The sequence below is a fragment of the Peromyscus californicus genome, unplaced genomic scaffold (assembly GCF_007827085.1).
Source record: "Peromyscus californicus insignis strain IS unplaced genomic scaffold, ASM782708v3 Scaffold_12__1_contigs__length_115047231, whole genome shotgun sequence".
Lineage (NCBI taxonomy): Eukaryota > Metazoa > Chordata > Mammalia > Rodentia > Cricetidae > Peromyscus > Peromyscus californicus.
This window is the reverse complement of record NW_026294413.1, coordinates 72,100,209-72,126,495: the sequence shown is the minus strand read 5'-3', so window position 1 is coordinate 72,126,495 and position 26,287 is coordinate 72,100,209. Positions and strand designations below refer to the sequence as shown.

The 26,287-nt window shown below is 42.8% G+C and overlaps 1 protein-coding gene and 1 pseudogene across 4 annotated transcripts in view; both read right to left on the bottom strand.

Annotated features, from left to right (window-relative positions):
- The window catches only part of Rnase13 (ribonuclease A family member 13 (inactive)), a 55,415-nt gene that overhangs the window by 24,279 nt on the left and 4,849 nt on the right, over positions 1–26,287 (bottom strand). For 2 of the 4 annotated variants that reach the window (XM_052733353.1, XM_052733354.1), the window contains exons 1-2: positions 2,978–3,161; positions 918–1,185 (exon numbers count right to left, since the gene is read on the bottom strand). The gene's annotated coding sequence lies outside the window, so the exon portion shown is untranslated. Of the gene's footprint in view, positions 1–917; positions 1,186–2,977; positions 3,162–26,287 lie in introns of those variants that run through there. The other 2 variants (XM_052733356.1, XM_052733355.1) reach the window with 1 other exon arrangement.
- LOC128107464 (uncharacterized) lies at positions 1,289–26,287 on the bottom strand (annotated as a pseudogene).

Below are 26,287 nucleotides of genomic sequence, written 5' to 3'. Positions count from 1 at the left end.
TATGACCTTTCAGCTTCCTAAAAGCCAAAACTGAGGTCTAATCTGATAGTAAGGCCAAAAGCCCAGGCTGGTGGAAACCTGACACATTACTACTTGAAAGTCAAAGGATGGGGGCGGGGCCGGGGAGACTCAACTTCTCGCCACACAAGACTTCCAGAATCAAGCGATTCCTGGCCATGAATCAAAAGCAAAATCATCCTGTTCCTCGGTGGATTCGAATGAAAACTGGTAACAAAATCAGGTACAACTCTAAGAGAAGACACTGGAGGAGAACAAAGCTGGATTCACACAATGGCAAGACTGGGTGTTTGTACTGAGTCATGGATGGAGTTCAGCGTTTTTAACCTGGAGACTTGGTCCTGTTTAAATTGGGAGAGTGGTTTGTCCAGTAATAAAATGTAGAACCTTTCAAAAAAATGAGGAGGGGGAGTGGAAAAATTAGAGAAAAAGACTGGTTAGTCACTCAAGATTTCTGTTGCCGAGGGTGACGAGGGAGAAGGGATGTCCAGGCGAGAACTGCCCATCACTGCACATGGCTTTCAGGAGTCTGGAAACCTGGATCTAAGGAACAGAAGTGGAATCCAGTAAATAAATGAACTTAATAGTGGAGCTAGGGTGAGCCAACTTTCCTAGCAATGAGGTCATTCAATCCAATAAGCTTCGGATAGCCATGGAGACACAGAAGCATTAGGAAGCCCCCTTGCTAATGATCATTTATATGAGAGGAAAGAAAAGATGTCTGCCATGACAGAAATACGCTCTGGTAGAAATCCCTCTCAACCTAGGGAAGTAAGTAGGAAACATCCATACAAAGATGCATCCAAAAAACCCCAGAATCACGTGAATTCAAAGTGGCTAGGCAGCAGTGGCTAGCATGCAGGGCAAGTCTGAGAGGTATTGTTAATATTGATACTTACTGCTGTGGGGTCAGATGCTGAGTGGTCAGATCTGTGAGCACGATTGACTTCGATGGCAGAAGAACAAAGGATGCAAGCAAAGTAAAGCCAAACTCCTCATCTTCCTGCTGCCAAAAAGGGTCCCATGGGGGCTGGAGAGATGGTTCGACTGCTCTTCCAGAGGACCGGGGTTCAGTTCCATCACCCACAGGGTGGCTCACAACCATCTGTAACTCCAGTTCCAGTACATCTGGCACCTTCTTCCAGCCTCCTCCGTTGGCAGGAACACCTATGGTACACATACATGTGTACAGACAAGACACTCATAAACACTCATACACGTAAAATAAAAAGTAAATCTTATTTTTAAAAGGCTCCCAGACAAAAGCAGGTAAAGTTCAAGGTCAGACAAAAAGAACTTTATTTCCTCCAGGTAAGGTAAATTATCAGAGTTGGAAGGATGCATCTAATTGGTGTGTGTGTCGGGGGAATCAACAATTTTGTTGAGCATACCTGTAATCCCAGTCCTTAGTAGGATCACTGCAAATTCAAGGCCACACTAGGCTACAGTGAAATATTACTTCAAACTATAGAAAAGCTGTGTTGTAAAAAAAATCTTTAGGAGTGTGCAGGGTGATGTGCAATTATGTTCACATGTGTGTGGGTACATGTGTGTGGGAATGCCTGTGGAGGTGAGAGGTTGATGCCAGAAAAGTAAGGCACAGATGTCTTAGACATGTGCCCACGATCATACAGGTAATTGGGGCAAGAACTCAGATTTTCTTTTTCTTCCTCTCTCCCTCCTTTCTTTTCTTTCTCTCTTTCTTTCTCTTTCTTTTCTTTCTTTCTTTCTTCTTTCTTTCTTTCCTTTCTTTTCTTCCTTTCTCTCTCTCTTTCTTTTTTCAACCAGTCCAGTGGCATCAAGCTAGCACTCTAACTAGTAATCTTAAATGGATCTCAAGCATTTTCAAGTGTCTAATTCACAGTACATAGGCTTGGCAAAAATCAACCTGTGAATAAACAGACTCCTGGATTTGAGACAAAAATGTATTTATCCAGGAGGGTATATTGAATGCCCATGTTGCTGACATGTATGCATCCCTGCTTGCGTTTTGTCATTCAGGTAGGGGAATTGGTACCCAAGGACTTGTCAGCCAACTGGTCAAGCATGCCCCTGGCCATGCCATTGGAGACATAAATAAAGACATTCAGCCAGAGCAAAGGCCTGCACCTCCATTAGCTGTTCAAAGACAGGGGACACATCACAAAGGTCCTGTCTGGTGGCACTCCAGATGAGCCTATGACATCCTGAAGCATCTATAGTAAATGTCTACATTTTTTGTTAAATATGTACTTATTAATTGTTTGTAGGGGTCGGGGTAGGTGGGTCGTTTTTGTCAACCCAGTATCTGTTTTTAAGTTGGCACATTTAAAGTTGGGTGGGTTTTCACGGTCAAGTAGGGTAGAACAATGATGCCTAGAGTTTTCCCTTAAGTACAGAAAGAGCAGAAGAGAATTATTTCAAACTCCTAACGTGTACCTGACAAGCCTGGGCTTTCTCTGAAGTCCCCTTCTTAACTAATATTTAGAGATAGGCGGTATGTGGAAATCATATATACTGTCTTAAAATTCACTTGTTATAATAGTAGATTGACTGCTCATTTCCCAGTCTTGTTGGCTGCACTGTGGCCAGGACGGCAAAGGTACTTGTCATTAGCAGATAGTCACTGAAGTTGTTTTGTTTGTTTGGTTGGTTTTTTTGTTTGTTGTTTTTATTAAGGCATCATCAATTTGTTATAAAAGGGAGGCATGGGCCGAGCGGTGGTGGCGCACGCCTTTAATCCCAGCACTCAGGAGGCAGAGGCCGGCAGATCTCCGTGAGTTCGAGGCCAGCCTGGGCTATAGAGTGAGTTCCAGGAAAGGCGCAAATCTACACAAAGAAACCCTGTCTCGAAAAACAAAACAAAACAAAACAAAAGGGAGGCATGGAAATTATTTACATGATGAATAATAGTTCAGACCATCAGCCGAATGGGCAGCTTCATGTGACACCATTTCAGCAATGATTTGAGTCCATATACTTTCCAAGAACGTCACCATCTCTTGTCGTCTAGACTACTTTGGTGCCTCCGTATTCCGGGAGAAGACTTTGTCTCCGACTTTCACACTGACTGGCTGAATCTCTCCACCTTGTCCTTTGGCGCCCGATCCCACAGCCACTACTGTGGCTTGCAATCCTTTTCCTTGAGACTCTCCGGAAGCATCATGCCACCTTTGGTCATGGTTTCGGCGGCACACCTTTCAACCAGCACTCTGACAAAGAGCGGGAGAAACTTTCTGAAAGCATGTCTGGTTATAACTTGTGCGGCTGCAGCTCGGACTCTGCAGGCGGACCGCGCAGCGGAGAGGAGAGTCTGCGGCCGGCTCCGGACCCGTGAAAAATGCCAGGCAGCCGTCACTGAAGTTTGAAGAGACAGTGGGCACTATGTTAGGAACTTCTTTTTGCATAGCTCAGATATGTGAACAATGGGAAACATCTGGGTGAAGTATGTAGAGGAATTTGTATACCACCTCTGTAACTTATGCTTAAATTTGAAATATTCCAAAGTAAAAATACTTAAAATTAAAAAAATTGATTTATCAATATACTCCATGATGAGCTTTTATTTTCCATGAAAAACAATGCTTTAAGGGATTTCTTTTGAGCTGAGCCAATAGCTAACTCAGTAGCAAAGTACCTGCCTAACGTGTGAGGTCCCAAATTTAGATCCCTAACACAATAAATTAATAAATTTTAAAAACTTACTTTTATTAGCATACTGCTGATAAAGAAATAGTTGTGGTAAAATATGGACTGAGGGCATTTATCTTGAGACCCTCCGCACATCCGAGTTCTCCCTGGAGTAAACCCTAGGGTCAGCGGTAAAGAGTGAGGCTTCCCAGGCCTGTGGGCACTTGATGTCATGGGTGATACTCTGAGATCCAGAGATTTGGAATGAGAGCCCAGGGTATTCCTGTAGACTGTCAGAGCCATAGTCTCCTTTTAGAAGAGAATCCTTATACTATACTATACTATACTATACTATACTATACTATACTATACTATACTGTACTATACCTTCTACAAGTTCCTGACAAAGCCCTCACCTCAGTCTGAAACTAACCCAAGTTCTCTGACCTCATTACTGACCTTTGCCAAAATCAGACCAAGGACAGCACTCAGAGATGCTGGGACGTCCCAGCTGTTCTACTGAGCCAGTGTGGGAGACCGCACGCTGCCCTACAGTCTCCTCAGTTCCCTTCCCTCTCGGCTTTCCCAGTCTCAGCTTACCTCTGTCCAGCTTCCTAGACATTCACACCATGTGTATCCTTGCCACCTTATCTTTCTTTTCTCTCTCACAGATATGTTGTCATACAATCTCATAAGGTAACCACAGAACTGAATATTCACAGCTTCCGTCCCGCTTGTGAACTTGAAGGCAAGTGGCTAATCAAACGCCAGGACTTCAAGGCAGCCCACAGTCAGGAGTGCTCTTTACTTCTGGCCCAAGGCAGTTCGCCATGGACAAGTAAACTACTTGGCAGAAATTTGCCTGAAAATTCCTTATGCCATGTCTAGAGAAGTAGAGCCGTGAGCAGTGTCGTTCGGCTGGGTCTGTGAAACGCGCTTGGAGGTTCCTTGCCACAGCCTGTTACCGTCTGAGATTCTGCAGTGTTCTTTAGTCCCTGACATGAGGATTCTATCCAAGCAATGCTGTTTTCGCCTGCTAGTCATGACTTTCCTAGTACTATTACTACCGCACAGGCACTATATTAACAGACCCCACCACGCCCTCAGCTCCAGACAGCACCCGGACTCCAAGCAGAAGATCAGAAGGTGTCTGCTCCACGTGCTTCTCGAACGGCTGATCACTGAGTGTGACCTGCCCCAGCTGAACTGTTAGTCTTTCGTTACCTGGGGGCTATTTGAAGAATGAATCCTAAAGAAACCCTACAGGGGCCCATGAGATGGTTCAGGGGTAAAGGTGCCGCTCTGCTACTAAAGACCTGAGTTCGACCCCTGGAACTTGTATGATAGAAGGAGAGACAAGACTCCTATAAGTTGTCTTCTGTGGTATGCTCACAGGTAGGTAAACACACACACACACACACACACACACACACACACTAAAATACAAGAATTTAATTCTTAAAAACGAAGTAATCCTCCTGTGTGGTTCTTATATTTAATAGACTGGTCTCATAGGGTATGCTATTATTCAGGCTAGTAACCCAGAAAGTTATGGAATTCTTTTATGTTGGTGTTTTTGTTGTTGTTGTTTGTTTGTTTGTTTTTCTTTTTGCTTGAGACAAAGCCCTGGTCTAGAACTCAGTATGTAGACCAAGCTGGCCTTGAACCCATAAACATCTACTTGCCTCTGCCTCCTAAGATCTGGGATTACAGGTCTGCACCACTACATCCAGCCCAGGGTTTATTATACCCAACCTATCTGAAGTATCCAGAAAAACAACGGATGTAACTCAGCTTAGTAAACCTTTGTAGAGTACTTAGCATACTGGAGCTCTGGGTTTTATCCTCAGCATCACATAAAAATCACCTGTAATCCGAGGACTCAGTTGGGGGAAGAAGATCAGAAGTTCAAGAGCATCCTGGGAGCTCGAGGCAGCCTGGGGTGGCACCATGGACCACCTCGTCTCTGGTGGTAGCTGCTTATTCCCGTCCTCCTCTTTTAACAAGTCACGGTCTGACATTTGCCCTCTTGGTACTTTTTCTTCCACTGCCAGCAATTTGATCTTTTTTCCCCCCTCTTGTTTCTGAAGGTTTCAGAGCCAGGGAACATTTTAGAAATTATTCAACTGAGCTGGGTAAATTAGCTCAAGACTAAGCTTGGCACTTGGGAGGGGAACTGCTGGGAGTTGGAAGCTAGCCTGGGCTCATAGTGGGTTTAGGTCATCTGAGGCTGTGGAGTAAGACTTTGTCTCAAAAAACAAAAAACAAAAATGAAAAAAAATCAGTCAACTGAAAGTTTTTATATACAAAGAGTAAGTAGTCGCTGAGGTCAACGCATGGTGACTGTGCCCCTGTGAGCCAGCAAGGGGCCAGGTCTCAGGGAAAGGGGAGGGGGGCAGACAACAGCAAGTTCAACGACAAGCTGTCTTGTAGAAAACAGGAAATGCAGTCATTTAGGATAAACTTGCTAGAATAGCTCGTATATGGGGGAAAGCGAGAGACGCTGGGGTGGTGGACTAGTCAAATTAGAGGTCTGATACTAAGCTAGGGAGAGCAAGTGTCAGGATCCAGGAGAACGACTGGGATTTCCTAACTGAGAAAAGATGGAGGGAAATGAACAGCATACCAAGATCGGATGGACAACATTATACAGGATCCATAAGACCCAGGAGAGAGGGTAGGCACACAGCGGTGACGAGCCCTTCAGACCAGAGGTAGAAAGGGAAAGGAACTCACAAAAACTAAGCGCATAGCACGGCCCCTCCGCGCATAGCACGGCCCCTCCCTGAGCTTGGATACGTTTGGTGTTCGGTATGTTAGCCATAAAAGGGTGAAGGCAAAGGAAGAGCCAAAGAGGACTAACATTTTCAACTACAAGTACTATTAAAAAAAGAGGAAGAAGAAGAAAAAGGTGGGGGAAGAGACCTTACAAGGGGGTCCAGTTATTTGAGAAAGACCGTCAGATAACGGAAGTGGCTGCAGGGCAAAGAGCAGCAATCCTGCCGCCAGAGGCAGTCGGACCAAAAGCGTAGAGTAGAGCTCCAGTCCACGCAAGAGTTAAGATGAGGTGGACTCCCAGCACCTGGCAGCTTTTGTGCTTTATGAAGGTGGGTGCATGTAAATTAGTCATGTGCATGACTCAAGACCAGGCCACTAACTGGCCACAGAGAGGGGTGCCAGAATTTAGGACTATCAGGTTCTGGTTTTGTATTCTTACTACCTCAACGTTTCAACTTGGCATCTTGGCTCACCTCAGGGAAGAAATTTAAGTTGAACTTTGGGTGCTGTCCAGAAACACTCCCATAAAAATAAAATCAATAAGAATGGATTCTAGGGGATGGAGAGATTGCTCAGTGCTTAAGAGCACTGGCTACTCTTCCAAAAGGCCAGGGTTCGATTTCTAGCATCCACATGGCAGTAACTCCAGTTCCAGAGGATTTATCTGATGCCTTCTTCTGGCTTCTGTGGGCACCTGGCCCACATATGGTGCACATGCATACATGCAGGCAAAACATCCAGACAAATACATTTCTGAAAGAAAGGAAGGAAGGAAGAATGAGAGAAAGAAAAAAAGAAAGAAAGAGAGAGAGAGAGAGAGAGAAAGAAAGAAAGAAAGAAAGAAAGAAAGAAAGAAAGAAAGAAAGAAAGAAAGAAAGCAGGAAAGAAAGTATTGGTCCTGAAATGAAGCAAAGCGCCGTTTGGTTCTGCTGCAGTGTGGCCTGCACAGCATGTGACTTTGAGAATATAACTCAACTGGCTGTTAGATACAACTGCATTGCTTTGTATGGACACTGTTTTCTTATGGGCTAAAAAAGCAACATTTTTATTGGATGAGGATGTTAGAAGATATGTGAGCATTTGTCTCCAGACAGAGTGATTAACAACAAATATGTTGATAGACACATACACTGTGTTTAGGTCAGTCTCAAGACTATGCAGCTGAGGGGAATAGTATTCATTTAACTTATCATCTGCTGTAGCTCAGCTTCCAGGCTGGTGCCTACAGAGAAATAGGCACAAAGGTCAATGTACTAAAAAATCAAAGTGGCAAAGAGCCATAAGAGGAAATTTGGGGCCAGATAAACATAATTTCCCCCCATTTCATGTGTGAGATGTGCACATATGCATATGTGTAGGTGGGTGGGTTCATGTGCACATGGCACATGTGCACGTGGAGGTCCAAAATGTCATGGGGAATTATCCTCACTTGTTCTTCCACCTATTCAGTGAATCGGGGTGCTCAGTCAAGGATGACCTTGACTTTCTGACCATCTGGCTGGCACCCCCAGACGCTGGGATCACGGGTCATGTGCCTTACTTTTTATGATGTACAAGTCTCATACATGCTAGGTGAGCACTCTACCAACTGAGCTACATATCCTAGCCTTTGAAAAAGTACCTTATTTTCTACTCTAGACCACAAGAGTTGGGCATTTTCACACTTAATGGGTAAAACATATCAAATTTTAGTGTTTAATGGATGAAACTGCGTTCAGACTGTAACTGTTTGGAAAGACTCATGATGAATGACTGGGATCAAAAAACACAACTCCTGAGAGAGGCTGGCTGCCTGCAAGGGCCAGCAGCTACTTGAGGGAAAGCATATTTGCAAATTACTTGGATTCAGAGTCCACAACGTTTATGGTCAGTCATCTTGGTCCTCAAGAAATGTTCAAATCCTGAGTCTCTGCCACCATCCCACTCCAAAGCCTGTTAATGAAGAATCACTTGGGGAGCTTCCCATCATGATGGGAGAGGCTTGGGTGAGGGATTGCAAGACAGAAACAACTCCTTGGAAAGAAAAAATAAGTAAAAAGAGCAGCTCCTTGATGTTCAGGTCAACTGCCTGTTGGGTAGGGAAAGATTCCTGCTAGGAAGAGCATGAGATAGATCTGTTAGTGACACAGGTTCCACCTCATGGCAGAGGGACCAACACCTCAGAAACATCACATCCAGAAATGAAGATCCTGGGATTCTTAGTGATTTGGGGCACATTGAAGATTTCTCTCTCTCTCTCTCTCTCTCTCTCTCTCTCTCTCTGCCCTTCCTCAGAGGCAGAGAACTCACACAAATCTTGGTCAGTAGTAGACTAGGTGGGTCCAAGACACCAACACCACTTGAATATTTGGTCCCCACTAAGTGAAACTGTTTGGAAAGGATTAAGAGGTGTGGCCATATTGGAGGAGTTAAGTCACTGAGAGTGGGCCTTGAGGTTTCAATAGACTCCTGCCACTCCCAGTCTCTCTGTCTCTGTCTGTTCTTCCTCCTACTTTTGGATCCAGATGTGAGCTCTCAGCTGTTCCTGCTTCCATGCTTTCACTCTGCCATCATAGATTTGAGCCCTCTGAAACTATAAGCCCAATTTCTTGCCTTGGTCATGGTGTTTGGTCACAGCAGTAGAAAAGTAGCTAAGACACCATATGACCTCAACTTAGTGATCTAGTACTGAGCACATGCAGCTCAGCCCTCAAGCATGCAACTTGGCCATGGTCACATCAACAAGCACACACCCCCACCCACACACACACAGATGCAAAAAACTCAACATTTTTTTTTTTTGCATGAGTCTTCCTCTAGTATGGCCTCCACCTGCCAGATGCTGGTATAGCCTGCAAGAATGGCAGAAGTTGGTTATATCTGGTCTCCAATTTCAGCCCATCTCTTAAATGTTTTTTTTTTTTTGATTGCCTCTTCAGAGTGAGAAGTGCTATGCTAAAGAATGGAGTCTACCTCTGGCATTGTCTCCTCCTTTGGGAGTTAATCCAACTGGACAAGTCAATCCAAGTGTCTCTAAGCTCATTACCTGGAAGGGCTCCCCAGTCTTTTGAGATATGTCATTTCCTAGTGGGTATGTTTTAATATCCAGAATACTTAAAATTAAAGATGAAATATTTAAAAGAACCAAGCACATAACCTTGACAGGTTTAAGAAAGGGACATAAGTGATATGTTAGGTATTTGCAGTATTTAGGAGAATGTAGGGTTGGGTGCATAGTGTTAGGTCCAAATGGCAGTGCTGGTGACAATGTCCTAAACAGAAGGACTTTGGGCAAGTAAACAGAAGAATTGTTATTGGGTAAATAGAGGCCTAACAGAGGGTTTCTATTTACCAGGAACCCCCCCACACATACACTTATTACTCCCAAAAGATCAACTACCTTGAATGAGGGCATCTAGTTCCTGGCCAATTTGAACAGCCTGTATCAACTCAAAGACCCTGTCAACTGTTCTGTAAATTCTGCTTGCTGTTCTGACATTTTTCTCTTCTCTCTGTCCCCACTCCCACCCCAGAGATAGCTTTGGCAGTTTGGTGCCCAATAAACTTTTCTTTCCACACATGGAGTGGTCTAGTACAGTGGTCTCACTGTGCCCTCGCTCACATATAACTCTAAGAGAGACTGTTCATGTGTCATGTCCTAACAGCTGGGTCCAAACCTGCTAGAGAGAATAACTATTACAGCAGCAAATTAGACTAATGAATCTAATATAAAAGCTACATGACTTGAAGTGGGATTTTCTTTCTAGATTAGTTTTGAGACAGTTAGGAAAACATAGGATTGAATCACTTTTATAAGTTGTTTATATGACTTTTAGGAATACAGTGATGTTTTGTTGGTTAGCTTAGATGAATAACTTAATAAGGGCATGTAATATATTACACTTATAAAGTATATTTGGGGTGCCAGGAGACTGCTCAGTGAGTAAAAGCACTTGCTACCCAAGCCTGACCACCTGAGTTTGATCCCCCTAGAACCCAGATTGGAAAAAAAAACAAAAACAGATATGATGATGTCCATCTGTTATCTGAACACTCCTACTGAAAGATTGGAGGCAGCAGACAGGAGAATTGTGAAAAAGCTTGAAGTCACTATTCTATGGCTGTGAAGAGACACCATGACCAAGGCAACTCTTATAAAAGAAAGCATTTAACTGGGGGCTGGTTTACAGTTTCAGAGGTTTGATCCGTTATCATCATGGTGGGAGCATGGTAGCATGAATGTTGCTGGAGCAGTAGCTGAGAGCTACATACTGAACTGCAGGCAGAGAGAGAGAGAGAGAGAGAGAGAGAGAGAGAGAGAGAGAGAGAGAGAGAGAGAGAGAGAGGAGACTGGGCCTAACACAGACGTTTGAAACCTCAAAGCCTCCCCCCACAACCCTATGACACACCTCCTCCAACAAGGCCACACCTCCTAATCCTCCTAATCCTTTCAAACAGGTCCACTCCCTGGTAACTAAGCATTCAAATATATGAGCTTATGAGGACCATTCTTATTCAGACCACCAGAGTCAGCTAGCCTGAGGTACATTCTACAGCCTCAGAAGCAATCAGAAAACTCACCTCAGTGAGATGGAAGATGAAAACTGATTCCCCAAAGTTGTCCTCTGACTCCCACACATGTACAGAGCACATGCTGCATGCAAATGACACACACATACAACGGTAAAAATTTAAAAAATCAATTAGGGGATGGAGAGGTGAATCAGCAGTTAAGACCACTCTCTCTGTTCTTACAAAGGACCCAGATTTAGTTCCCAGTATCCACAAGGATGCTCACAATTATCTATAACTGCAGTTCCAGGGCATTTGGTGCTAGCTTCTGGCTTCTGCAGGCTCTATGTACATGTAGTACATTAACATACATGCAGACAATAATCATGCTCAAAATAAGATAAATAAATTTAAAATAGAAGTTGGAGCCAGGCGGTGGTGGTGCACACGCCTTTAATCCTAGCACTCGAGAGGCAGAGGCAGGCGAATCTCTATGAGTTTGAGGCCAGCCTGGGCTACAGAGTGAGTTCCAGGACAGGCACCAAAACTACACAGAGAAACCCTGTTTCAAAAAACCATAAAAAAAAAAAAAAGAATACTTGCTGAAACATCTGTGTTCCTGGACCATAGTCATTCAAAATGACTCCAAAATAAACTGTCTTCTTGTCTCCTTTAAGATGAAAGTTTCAGTTTTTATATCAACAATTATGGCATCACAACATGGGACTCTGAGAATGATTCACGTTTCACTGAAGGAATCAGCTGAATGGAAGCCATGTACCTGCATGGACCCACTGAGTCTAGGCCTCCTAATGTTTTTTCCTCAGGTGAATTGCTGGTAAGTGCTTTCCAGGGCTCTGGGCCTCCCTTAATTTGGTTAGTCCATGGTCCATTTTGTTTATTCTGAGCTGGTTAACAAGAATCCTATTTTGAAGGCTAGAGAGATGGCTTGGTGATTAAGAACACTGACTGCTCTTCCAGAGGACCCAGGTTCAATTCCAGCACCCACATGCCAGCTCACAAGTGTCTGTAACTCCAAGATCTGACACCCTCACACAGACCTACATGCAGGCAAAACACCAATGCACATAAAATAAAAATAAAAAAATTATTTTTATAAAAAGAATCCTATTTTGTTAAATACCTTTTTGATCCGCTTTCAAAATATTTGGTTTAAGGCAGTGGTTCTCAACCTTCCGAATACTGTGACCCTTTAATACAGTTCCTCATGTTGTGGTGACCCCCAACCATAAAATTATCTTGTTGCTACTTCATAACTGTAATTCTGCCACTGTTATGAATCATAATGTAAGTATCTGATATGGGATGTAGAGGGTCGTGACCCACTGGTTGAGAACCTCTGGTTTAAGGTCTCTAATTTGTTTGCTTTGATAGCATTTTGGTCTGGACATTTGGTTTGAGTTCTTTGCTTGATTTGGAACCTCTAAAGTCATTTGGGATCTGACTGTTTTAGCTTGTTTTCAGTATTTTGTTCCCTTTTGGAACTTTGAAGGCATTTTAGTTTTTCTTTTATTTGTCTTGGTTCTCACTGTCTTTGAAAAATTCGATTTGTTGCCATTTGGCCTTTGTCCCCTGACACTCCTCTGTCTGCCTACTTCTGCGTTTTTCTGTTGCTTCTCCTGTGACCCCACCAAAGGCACTGAAGATAAAAGGCACTTGTTCCTTCCTACCCCAAAGTGTGGAGGTGTCTGGGGGAACACCCCGACAAGCACACCCAGTTCCTGGGTCAGAAAGAACCTTATTGGCTCACCTGGGAAGACATGTTTGAGGGATCGGTTCACCCCATGTCTTGAGCCCCCTCACATTTGAGTAAGATGCAAGATAACCCCAAGACCCAGTTGGAAAAGGTGGTCTCAGGGCGAAAGCTGAGAAAGTTGATGCATATATATAATGAGAACCTTGTGCATATATATGTGTATGTGCGTGCGTGCGTGTGTGTGTGTGTGTGTGTGTGTGTGTGTGTGTGTGTGTGTGTTTGTGTGTGTGTGTGCATGTGTGTGTTTGGGGAACAAGGTTTCCAAAAGGAGGAAATGTTTGGAGATAAACTGCCATCAGGTACTCTAGCTGGCTTTATGTATGATAATTACTAACTTGCAATTATTTGGGAAAATGGAGAGACACATTTACTACCTCCAAACTGCTTTGTCTATGCGCTTATCCAAATCCAAAACAATGAAGTTTAAAAAAGGAAAATCACAAACAAGCAGGCTGCTTTAATTAAAATGTAAAATGATTTGGGGGTGGCGGTAAAAGTGGTAATTAATAATTATAAAGAGCTCTTAAAAAAAAAAAAAAAACCAAACAGTACCTGTGAGCTAAATGGGGGTTAAAACAAAGAATTAGTTAAATCTTTTTACTGTTATACCAAAACCTCAGGTAAATTCCAAAGCAGCTCCCTCTTCTCTGACCTTGCTTCTTCACCTCTGAATTTCAGTTTTCCTGAAGCAGCTTTGTCTCATTTACAGTGAAGTGTCTTTATTATACAAACCAGCCCTAAGTGTCCTTTCAACCTTAAAGCCAAAAAATCTCAGTGCCACCATCCCCCGCCCCGCCCCCGCCCAGGTGGAGGTCCCTACAGTTTAGGGGAACTCAGGTTAATAATCCAACGAAGCCATGTCTGTGTCCCTTCTGTGGCCAACATTTGACTGATCAATCTTACTAAACATGGGCTCTGTGTACCTTTGCTTCAGTTTTTCTAACAAGAAACCCACTAAATATTTGGGTGTTCTAACATCAAAATAGACATTTCCTAGACCAGTCCATACTCTGCTTCTGGGTCACGTGGTTTTTCTGGGGAATATCTGTGAAAACCTGATCCCCCCACACACACCCCGCCCCCACCCATGTAGTGGGTCTGGTAGATATAAAGATAATCTAAAGAAACACTGTGTCTCTCAATCTGATTATCAGACTGTTGAAAGAATGGGCCCTAAGGATGGGGGAGTTTCCCTGGAAATCTCATGCTGTGAGAGGGAAAGGGCTTCGGCCAGAGAGAGAACTTGTCTCTCTAGAAGAGATTTCACATAGTTTGAACAATTTGTCAAACCGCCTTATTGGATGAAACTAAAGCCTGGATAATAATGAGTCAATGGTGAGTATAGCAGTACCTTGGCCAGGACTGCTTAGATGTGCATGTCCTTGGCTGTGTGTGTGTGTGTGTGTGTGTGTGTGTGCGTGTGCGTGTGCGTGTGTGTGTGTGTGTGTGTGTGTGTGTGTGTGTCTGTGTGTGTCTGTGTGTGTCTGTGTGTGCGCGCGCATGCGCGCGCGCATTTCAGGACCCTAAAGATAGACTTGCAGGACATCTGTCCCTGTTCCCAATGTGACTGCATTAAATAAATCTGTCTCCCTTTCCTGATTCCCACTTTTTTATATATAACTTATTTATTTTTATTTTATGTACTTGGTGTTTTGCCTGCATGCACATTTGTGTGAGGGTGTTGGGTTCCCTAGAACCAGAGTTACAGACAGCTGTGAGCTGCCATGTGGGTGCTAGGAATTGAACCTGGGTCCTCTGGAAGAGCAGCCAGTGCTCTTAACTGCTGAACCATCTCTCCAGTCTCTGCTTTCCACTTTTAAATTGGCTCTTTTAATTAGATTGTTGTGAATAGGTAGCCAGACCTGACTTGGCACAAGTTGTGACCACCAAGTCACCTGCTAGAAAGCAGTCTGGGACATACTGAGAAACACCCCCTTCAGCTATTTAGAGAGAGAGAGATAGAGAGGGGTATTACCTTAAGTCTATATGACAAACATCATCTTTAGATCTTTTTTTGCTATCAAGCCTTTCTCATATCTTAAAGAAATACATTAAACTTTCTACCTTTTCTCAGTGGAGCAGATCTAATGTCATGTAATTGTATCATGTGTCTATAGTAATAGTTTTAGAATATTTTTGGTGGTTTTCGTATGTTGTTTGTGCCAAAGTTGTTTGTTTGTTCATTTTTTAACGAACTATGGCCACCTCAGTTCTCTTTTTAAATTCATTTTTGTTGTGTGCTAAAATTATTTTTGTGGAATGCCCAATTAAAATGTATGTGTGGATTCAAATTTAAATATTGTGGACATATATTAAGGCTTGATAAATACATACTATTTTACAAATTTGGGTACTCTAAACATCTTAAAATCTGTAAAAATGGTATCTTTGGAAATGCTGAATGTTTCATAAAGCTTCAGTGTTATGTAAGAAGATTTTGATAAGTATTTCCTTCCAAATAATATTTTCTTTTATATAAGATAAATATATAATCATAAATTCATAAGATTTCTTCAAAATATTCCTGATATAAAACGGTTAAGTGTTGCCAGGTAGTGGTGGTTCATCCCTTTAATCCCAGAGCGCAGGAGGCAGAGACAGTCAAGTCTCAGAGTTCAAGGCCAGCCTGGTCTACATAGTGAGTTCCAGGACAGCCAGGGCTACACAGAGAAACCTTGTTTTGAAAAACAAAACAAAACAAAACAAGAACCTGTTAAATGTAAGCCTTCTTTATTATGGTTGGATCATATATAAATTAGTAGATATGTTTACTGAGCATGTCTATGCTGTTTCCTTTTCATAATGAGGACTATAGAAAATATAATCCTAAGGCTGGAGAGATGGTTCAGCTGTTAAAGGCTAGGCTCACAGCCAAAAATATAAGACAATATAATCCTAACAAACAATGATGTTCAAAATCTTGCCTTAGGGGCTGGAGAGATGGCTTAGTGGTTAAGAGCACTGACTGCTCTTCCACAGGACCCGGGTTCAATTCCCAGCACCCACATGGCAGCTCACAACTGTCTGTAACTCCTGTTCCAGGGGATCCAACACCCTCATACAGACATATATGCAGTCAAAGCACCAATGCAAATGAAATAAAAGTAAAAAAAAAACCCAAAAACATTGATTAAAAAAAAATCTTGGTTTATTAAGCTATATCTTGGGCTGAAGTGATGGTTTCGCAGTTAAGAGCACTGGCTGCTCTTCCAGAGAACCTGGGTTTAATTCCCAGCACCCACATAGCAGCTCACAACTGTCTGTAACTCCAGTTCCAGGGGATCCCACACCCTCACACATATATGCAGGCAAAACACCAGTGCACATAAAATAAAAACAAATCATTAAAATATATTTATGTATGATTATGTATACAAACTTTCTGTCTAAATGTGGTTATGTTTTATTTTTACATAATATACTTACTGCCAAATTGGCTTGTAAGTAAGTGCTTGTGTAAACTAAAGTTGTTAACTTGGCTCAGCTTCATTTTGGCTCATAGTGAAATTAAAATTTTAAGAAATAAAATAATGATAAAAGACAATACACACACACACACATATATATGTATGTATATTTGTTTTGTTTTGTTTTTGAAACAGGACTGCTCTGTGTAGTTTTGGTGCCTGTCCTGGAACTTGCTCTGTAGACCAGGCTGGCCTCGAACTCACAGAGATCCACCTGGCTCTGCCTCTGGAGTGCTGGGATTAAAGGCATATGCCACCACCGCCTGGCCCAAAAAGTATATTTAATAAGTGTGACCACACACATAAAACAAATAGAGATGGGTAATGGCCCTAAATCTCTTTGGGGAACAATTAGCCTGAGTTTTAAAGTTTAAACAATTTAAGTCTGCTCTTAAGGACATGATAGCATGCAGTTCTGCTTAAACTTTTATCTCCCTGATCCCTGTCCCACTTGAGTTCTGTAACGTGCTGCTTATCAAAGAACCTTAAGAGATGATTACCCCTACTGCAGGACATGGTTTTCCTAATAGACAGTTACCCTCCCTTGAGACACTAAACTCTATTCCAAAGATAAAGAGGGTAGAGCTGGAGAGACTGCTCCAAAGGTTAAGAGTACTGGATGCTCTTCCAGAGGACACAGGTTCAATTCCCAGCACCACATGGTGGCTCACAATCATCTTGTGACTCTAGTCCACAAGGACTGAACACCTCTTCTGGCCTCCTCAGGTACCAGGAGTGCATGTGGTGCACACACATACCTGCAGGCCAAACACCCATAGATGTAAAATTAGTAAGTTAAATAAATACATTAAAAAAAGAAGGTAGCTCGTGTCTCTGCTTTTATATATGTGTTTATAGTACAGACATTTTAAGGATTTTTTGGCCATTACTGCTTCTTTAAAAACAAACCAATGAGTGCCGGGCGGTGGTGGCGCATACCTTTAATCCCAGCACTCCGGAGGCAGAGCCAGGAGGATCTCTGTGAGTTTGAAGCCAGCCTGGTCTACGGAGGGAGATCCAGGACAGGCACCAAAACTATGCAGAGAAACCCTGTCTTAGGGGGGAAAAGGCAAAAGAAAAAAAAACAGCAACAACAACAACAACAACAACAAATTAACAAATGAGCAATCAAGTTTTTCAAGATCCTCATTTTAGCTAGGGTGAATTAGGTAGGAGAAAACTCTAAGTATTTTTTTAAGATTGATTGATTGATTGATTATTTATTTATTCATTTATTTATTTAATTTATTTATTATGTCTACAGTGTTCTGCCTGCACACCTGAAGAGGGCACCAGATCTCATTATGGATGGTTGTGAGTCACCATGTGTTTGTTGGGAATTGAACTCAGGACCTCTGGAAGAGCAGCCAGTGCTCTTAACCACTAAGTCATCTCTCAACCTCTGTGCCATCTCTCCAGCACCCAACTCTTAAGTATTTTTAAATTGTCGTTTTGAAAACCTACTTTGAGGCTTAGACAGACATCTTAGAGTTTATAGAACGTCTTAATGTGTTACATTATAGTGATATATTTCGAATTATTTATCTTTATTTTAGTTAAAAAATAATACTAGTAGTCATAAATGCCAAGCTTTAACCTGTTCAGGGTGTCTTATAAACCGGATGCCTCATAAACACAAATAAAAAGTAAAAGCTTTTCCTAGCAAAGAACCATTTCAAGGTACCTGTTACAATAACTTAAATCTTTAGTAAGTAATTCATTTAAATTTGATTAGGAAAACAAATTATTAACGTACTTCGCTGTGTTTATACTGTTAGATATCTAAGATACGTATGTTTTCTGTAATTTAGATACATCCTCCTGAGCTTTCATTTAAAATTATCTCATTAAAATTGTTTTCTAAATTTTGTAATAACAATAATAATGTTAAAATTAAGTAATGCTGCAAACATTTGTTAAAAATACAGTTAGAACTAAGTTAAAATACTATAAAGGTTATAAATTGTTTTAAGGTTAATTCTATACCCTGAGATAAAATTAATGCTTGATTTTCTACAATTTTTGTTTTTGTTTTTGAGACAGAGTCTCCCTATGTAATCCTGGCTGTCCTGGAACTCACTCTTAGACCAGGCTGGCTTCGAACTCACAGAGATCTGCCTGGCTCTGCCTCCCGAGTACTGGGATTAAAGGCTCGCACCAATACACTTGGCAAGTATTGATGTTTCTTGATGTATTAGTATCTAAAATATTCTATAGTACAATTAGCTGGGAATAAAAAATAATTAAACAATTTTTGTATTTTACGAATAAAAAAGGAAACAATACTTTAATGACTCCTTCAGAAGTCCCATTTCCAACCATTTAACATAAGTAAGATAGTTTATCGAGTACAAATAACTGTATATATGGGAGAAACTGTTTAGTCAATTTTGTTAAAAATATGTAACTTTTGGTTATTAGAAGCGTTTCTATTATTAGGAGTGTTTCCACTATTCTATTTGGTATATTAGAAGTGTTCATCTGTGACCTTACTCCATGAGGCCAAATTATGTTCTTAATTACTTAATTTTTAGGTATAGTAATCTATATTACAGGTAAATGTTATGTCAGACACACAGGGTGTTTAAAAAAAAAAATCCGATCCAGATCATGGTGGTTAGTAGTGTTGCTATGATTCAGGAGTTTCTTTCTTTTTTTTTTTTTTTTTTTTTTGGTTTTTCGAGACAGGGTTTCTCTGTGTAGCTTTGCGCCTTTCCTGGTACTCGCTTTGGAGACCAGGCTGGCCTCGAACTCACAGAGATCCGCCTGGCTCTGCCTCCCGAGTGCTGGGATTAAAGGCGTGCGCCACCACCGCCCGGCCAGGAGTTTCTTTCTTAATGGTCTTTACCAGCTGTTCCCCTCTCCTGGGTACTGTCCTGCCCACTCCTCATCCTCATCTACCTCAGATCCTAGGAATGAGCTTCCTAGCTACTGAAGACCTTAAAATATTTAATAAATAATATGAGGCCTCTGCATGGACAAAATCTGATGCTTAGCCAACAGAGGGAAACTTGAACAAAAATTCCTAAAATGGCCGGGTGGTGGTGGCACACGCCTTTAGTTCCAGCACTCAGGTGGGAGAGCCAGGCTGATCTCTGTGAGTTCAAGTCCAGCCTGGTCTACAGAGCAAGATCCAGGACAGGCACCAAAACTACACAGAGAAACCCTGTCTTGAAAAAAAAAGAAAAAGAAAAAGAAAAAAAAAATCCTAAAATGAAGCTGTGTCTGGCTGTGAACAAAAACTCTTGAAATGAAACCATGTTTGCAGAGCCTGATTAGAATCTCATTACTGTGGAGAGAGTGGAATTTTACAGGTTCAGAGGATAATTACCTTATTGGGCTACTTCTAGCCCTCTGGAACAGTGGTTTCTTGCTCACCTCTGTGATGGAACTAACATCTTATGACTGAATAGACAGAGAGCTTTTGGAATCTATTAACTTAGCAGGCCACTAGCTTCCACCAATCCAAAAGCCAAGAATGTCATCCGAGGGGCTGGAGAGTTGACTCAGAGGTTAAGAGCACAGACTGCTGCTCTTCCAGAGGATCTGGGTTCAAGTCCCAGCATCCACATGGCGGTTCACAACTGTGTGTGGCTCCAGTTCCAGGGGACCTGACACCCTCACACAGATATGATGCAGGCAAAACACCAATGCACATAAAATAAAAATAAAAAAAGAATGTCATCAGACACATCTTGGGCCTGTAGGAAAGCTCCCCCATCTCACTGTCCCTGTCTCTCCGATGGACCCACCAGTGTATTTTAAACTTGCTTTGATTTATGACTTTCTTTGTTCTGTACAACTATAAAACTTCATGCTTCCATGTTAGAACATGGAATTTGGGCTGTCTTAAATCTGTGTTCCCAGGCCACGACCACTCAAAATGGCTCCAAAATAAGCTATATTTTATTCCCTTAGATGGAGGAGGGGGTAGGGAAGAGGAGCAGGAGTGGGAAGGAGGAAGCCCACCTGCTGTTCTTACAGGGAACTGGAGTTCCCAGCATCCACATCTGGAGGCTCAGAACCACCTGTAACTCCAGATCCAGGGTATCTGATACTCTCTTCTGGCCTCCAAGGGTACCAGGCACACATACCCATAATTAAAATGAAATTAATCTTTAGAAAATTTTCTTAAGTATACTTTTAATGTTTCATTGTTTCAACTTTTACTAACTTATGTTTATAAGTGGGAAAATGGTCATTGAACACTTCTTTAGAATGATTTTTAGAATTAATTTGAAAGTTAGACGTGAACACATAAAAGAAAACCGGCCTTCTGATTTGCAGCTTTAATATTGAGAATCTTATTTATTATTATTATTACTGTGTGTATCTATGTAATGTAGGTGTGTGCATGCCACGGCATGTGTATAAACATCAGACAACTTTCGAGATTTGTTGGTTTTTTTTTTCTATCCACAGTGGTATCTAGGACTTGAACACGGGTAATCAGGTTAATTTGGCAAGCTTCTTTACCCTCAGAACCATCATGCCAGCCTAGGGACATTTTTTTTTTTTAGACTGAGACAGGGTTTTACTGTGCAGTCCTGGCTGGCTGAAACTATGTAGACCAGGTTGGATTCAGACTATGGAGGGTCCTCTTGTCTTTGCCCCCCAAATGCTGGGATTAAAAGTGTGCAGTACTACACCCAGCCTTTATTTATTTATTGTATTTTTTATACTTACTTATTTAGTGTTGTGCGTATGTGTGGTTACACACATGCTTTGATCCTGGTGTGAATGTCAGGAAGGCCAGAAGGACAACTGGCAGCATTCGGCTCTCTCTACCATGTGGGCTCTAGGGAGTAAGGTAAAGTTCCTAGGCTTGGCAACAAACACCTTTGCCCGATGAAGCATTTCACTGAGACCTGAGAACATAAATTTTTTTACGTTTTATTTATTTATTGTATGTATGCATGTGTGCCATAGGGTGTGTGAGGAGGTCAGAGGAGAGTGGGGGCAGGTCTGTTCTCTCCTTCAACCATGTGGGTCCTGGTGATAAAACTCGGTCATCAAGGGGGCTGGAGAGATGGCTCAGAGGTTAAGAGCACTGGCTGCTCTTCCAAAGGTCCTGAGTTCAATTTCCAGCAACCACATGGTGGCTCACAACCATCTGTAATGAGATCTGGTGCCCTCTTCTGGCCTGCAGGTATGTAGGCAGAACACTGTATACATAAGTAAATAAATCTTAAAAACAAAACAAAACTAAAAAAACCTCGGTCATCAAGCTTGGTGGCAAGTACTTTTACCTGCAGAAGCATCTCCATGGCCCAGAGGACTTAATTTCTTTTTCCTTCTTCCTTCCTTCCTTCCTTCCTTCCTTCCTTCCTTCCTTCCTTCCTTTCTTTCTTTCTTTATTTCTTCTTTCTTTTTTCTTTTTTGAGACAGGGTTTCTCTGTGTAGCTTTGGTGCCTGTCCTGGATCTCGATCTCTAGACCAGGCTAGCCTCGAACTCACAGAGATCCACCTAGCTCTACCTCCAGAGTGCTGGGATTAAAGGCGTGTGCCACCACCACCCGGCTAATTTACTTTTCTTAATCAAGTAGCCCTCTGAATAGTCTTTCCTAGGCATAAAAGTGACATTTAAAATGTTTTCTGCTGCTTGTATTGGGAGCAAAGGACAAACGTCCTTCCACCCACAGATCTCCAGAGAAACCAGAATGTTAAACACACAGGATCGTCTTTCCAATGGGAAAGATGTAAAACCTGTTTTTCCATCCAGAAAGCTGAGAATTGGAAGTGAGTAATAGCCTGGTGATCTGTGTTATCTGTTGGGTCAGGCCATATTAACCTTCTAAAACCAGAACTGGAGGTAGCTAGTAATCTAAATGGCCTTTATAGCCAGGGGCTCCCCAAGCTCCCACAGCCAGAGCCAGAGATTCCTAATTACTAAATGACCCTTACATTATTTGTGTAGCCAGAGGCTCCCCGCAAGCTCCTACAACCAGGAAACAGAGGTGGCTAATAGCCCAAACGACCTCTACACTATATGCATGACCATGACTACACCAGACCCCCACTTAGGCCCTTAAACTAGTACAGGTAGCTTAATCCAGAAACCATCTTCTTAGAAGAAATGACATGTACCTAGTCAGGTTTTGTTGTAATTATGTTTCCTTGCTTCCTTGTGCGCCAGGGATTTTATTACACCAAAACTTTTTTTTCCAAATTATACTATGTTTAAATTTATTGGGAATAAACCACCTGGCATCAGATTTCCTGAAATCTTGATCCAGGTTCACAAAGTCAGTCTCACCTCTTCACAGTTCACTTCCCTGCCTACTAGGTCTCCCTTGTGTGTGTTTGTTTAATTTTTTTTTGTGTGTGTATGGGTGTTTTGCCTACTTATGTGTCTATGAGTCACGTGCATGCCCATATTCAGAGGCCAGAAGAGGCTGTCAGATCCCCTGAAACTGCAGTTACAGATGATTGTGAACCAGCCCAGGTCCTCTGGAAGAACATCCAGTGCTATTAACCACTGAGCCATCTCTCCAGCCCCCAAAGGGGCATTTTAAGAACTCACAAAACCAGTCCCTTTTATGAGACGTTTTCAGCTGTACCACAGAGTTGGCTTTGCTGATTGTATTCTCAATTCTTGTTTTTGCTGGGCACTTTAGAAGGGAGGTGTGGTGGTTTGAATGAAAATGGTCCCCATAGGCTCATAGGGCGTGGCATTATTTGAAAGAATTAGGACAGGTGGCCTTGTTGGAGTAAGTGTGGCCTAATTGGAGGAAGTGTGTCACTGGGGGTGGGTTTTGAGGTTTCACAATCTCAAGCCAGGCCCAGTGGCTCACTTTCTCTTCCTGCTGCCTGCCAATCCAGATGTGAAACTCTCAGCTCCTTCTCCAGCACCATGTCTGCCTGCATGCCACCACGCTTCCCACCATGACATGATAATGAACTAAACCTCTGAACTGTAAGTCAGCACCAATTAAATGTTTTCCTTTGTAGAAGTTGCTGTGGTCAAGGTGTCTCTTCACAGCAATAGGACACTGACTAAGACGGGGGGGATGTAGCTGGTGACACAGGAGCAACAGCTGAGGCTCAGGGGCACACCGTAGACGATGGTGAGACCAGAAGTGAATCCTGGATCATCCTAAGGGTTCTTTTCTCCCCCCTCTCCATGCTGCCCCTGGTGAGTTATTCTGAGTTAAAGACAGTCTCCTCTCGGCTTCTGGAAGAACTGGAAAAAGGAAGCAGGCCTTCTTTGAGGCCACTGATGGTGATGGCAGAAAAAGTCCACAAAATACACTCCAAGAAAAGTTAAAATTCGGCCTATGGGGGCTGGAGAGATGACTCACCAGTTAAGAATACTGACTGCTCTTCCAAAGGTCCTGAGTTCAATTCCCAGCAACCACATGGTGGCTCACAACCATCTGTAATGGGATCTGAAGCTCTCTCTGGCATGCATGCAGACAGAGCACTCATACCTAAAAAAACACATAAATAAATAAAAGACAATTTAAAAATTCAGCCTATGATTGAGTCACCACCCTCACCATAATAAAAAAAAATCACCATAGGGATTTGTTTTCTTCTTGGCCAAACTTGGATTTGTTTGCTTGTTGTTTCAGAGGTCTGCAGTCTTGAACTTTGTGCTCAAGTGTGACCTTAAACATCTGACCATCCTGCCTCTACCTCCTAAGTGTACCTGGATTTATGTGGTCCTAGGGATGGAATTCAGGGCAAACACTCTACCAACTGAGCTATATCCCCACCAAATTTGGAGTTTTGTTGGGTGGCAAAACAAGCAAACAAAACCCACAACAGATTGTTAAGCAATCAGTTTAACCTTTCCATAAATCAGAATGCCTGCTCAGAGCTAACTCTCTCTCTCTCTCTCTCTCTCTCTCTCTCTGTGTGTGTGTGTGTGTGTGTGTGTGTGTGTGTGTGTGTGTGTGTGTGTAAGCACATATTCATGTAAGAAAGTAAATTTATAACAATGAAAGTGAGTGTGTAATATTCTACCAACTACAGATTTGTTAGGAATGCAAGTATCTTTTGTCAGGAAAAAAAGAATCAACAGTGTAATGTAACAATACTTGGAATTGACCACTTAGGTCAATTGGTGTTGGCTTTGGAGCAACTTGCAGCATGGTACAGCATAAAGAGCTTTATAACAAAGGTCCTGTGAGTAAGCACAACATGGCAGAGACCTTGTGGTGGTTTGAATGAGATCGGCCCCCACAGGCACTTACATTTGAATGCTTGGTTCCCAGTTGGTAGAACTATTTGGGAAGGATTAGGAGGTGTGGCCTTATTGTAGGAGGTGTGTCACTGGGGGTAGGGGTGGGCTTTGAGGTTTCAAAAACCCACACCATTCCCAGTTACCTCTCTCTCTTTCTTTCTCTCTCATACTTGTGGGTCATGTGTGAGCTTTCAGCTACTGATGCAGTGCCGTGCCTGCCTGCCTGCCGCCACACTCCCTGCCGTGATAGTCATGGACTCCCATGAGGCTCCAAATTAAGTGTTTTCTTTTATAAGTTGCCTTGGTCATGGTGTTTTGTCACAGCAATAGCAAAATAACTAAGAAAGACCTAGAGGTAGGCAATGAACACAAAAAGGCAGTATCAGGGAACTGGGGAATCCCAGCATTTGGGAGGTTGAAGCAGGAGGACTGCCATGAGCTTGAGGCTACTCTAGGTTATACAAAGAGTACTAAGCAGAGAGGGGCACCCAGTGACATCTTGTCAAAAAAAAAAAAAAAAAAAAAAAAAGCAACAAATTAACGTCTTCAAAGGAATGAATCCCTCCTCCCATCTTCGCCAGGCCAGTCAAACGCTCCGGTATCTCTGGGACTCTGTCGGGACGTGGAGGCAAAACCATGATTTAAGCCGGGCGGTGGTGGCGCACGCCTTTAATCCCAGCACTCGGGAGGCAGAGCCAGGCGGATCTCTGTGAGTTTGAGGCCAGCCTGGTCTACAGCGCGAGATCCAGGAAAGGCGCAAAGCTACACAGGGAAACCCTGTCTCGAAAAACAAAAACAAAACAAAACAAAAAAAAAACAAAACCATGATTTAGAAACTGGTCTGAGCTGCCGGGCGCTGGTGGCGCACGCCTTTAATCCCAGCGTTCGGGAGACAGAGGAAGAGGGATCTCTGTTCCAGGCCAGCCTGGGCTACAGAGTGAGTTCCAAGACAGTCTCCAAAGCTACACAGAGACACTCTGTCTCGAAAAACCAAACAAAAACAAAAAAAAAAAAGAAGAAGAAGAAAAGGAGGAGGAGGAAGAAGAAAGGAAAGAAAGGGTTCTGAGCTGCATACTCAGACTCTGTCTCAGAAAAGAAAGATAAAAGATAAAAAGGGAACTAAAGTAAACTTGAAGCTCAGTTTGGCAGTTCTGAAGATGTGGGTGCGGGGATCACTTCCACCCTAATTTCCAGATTGCCTGCTCAGGAGAGTCCCACTCCAGTCTGCAGTGAGGGCTTGAGGATACTGTTACTATCGCTGTATTTAACTTGCCTGGAACTATGTAGACCAGGCTGGCCTTGACTCAGAGATCCGCCTGCCTCTGCCTCCCTAGTGCTGGGATTAAAGGTATTTGCCCCAGGCCTAGCCACGTTAAATATATGTCCATTTAACCAACTTTATTCTTGGAACAGAAGAATCAGGCTAGGAAAGCCTACAGATCCCAAATCTGGAAAGCTTGTGAAACAGTTTCTCTAAAAACTCTTTCACTGCACGTAAAAGTTTTCACTGAGGGGAAATGGCCACTTAAGGGGATCCTGTCCCATCTCAGGCATGCCTAAATGCTAACAGCCCCCTTAAACGGAACCTAACCATCTTCTCTACTTAACCGCAACAACTCACGAGTGCACCGCTACTTCGGACCACTCAGAATAAGTCTTGTTCCTTACAGCCAACCCTTTCATATGTTAAGAGTTCTCGTGACCCCTGGCCTCCAAATGATTCCTTCTCTGGCAATAAGACATTAGTCAGGGTTCTCTGGAGGATAAGGACTGCTGGAGTACACATACTACAGGGGATTTACTGAGACGGCTGACAGGACGAGGTCCTGGCGGTCCAGCAATGACTGTCTCACCCTGGAGAAGCTGAGAATCCCAGAGCTGCTCAGTCACCCAGGCTTCAGGTCTCAGCATTTCCAGTCCAGTGCTGAAGACCTCGGGCATTTCTGGAGGGCCAACAGT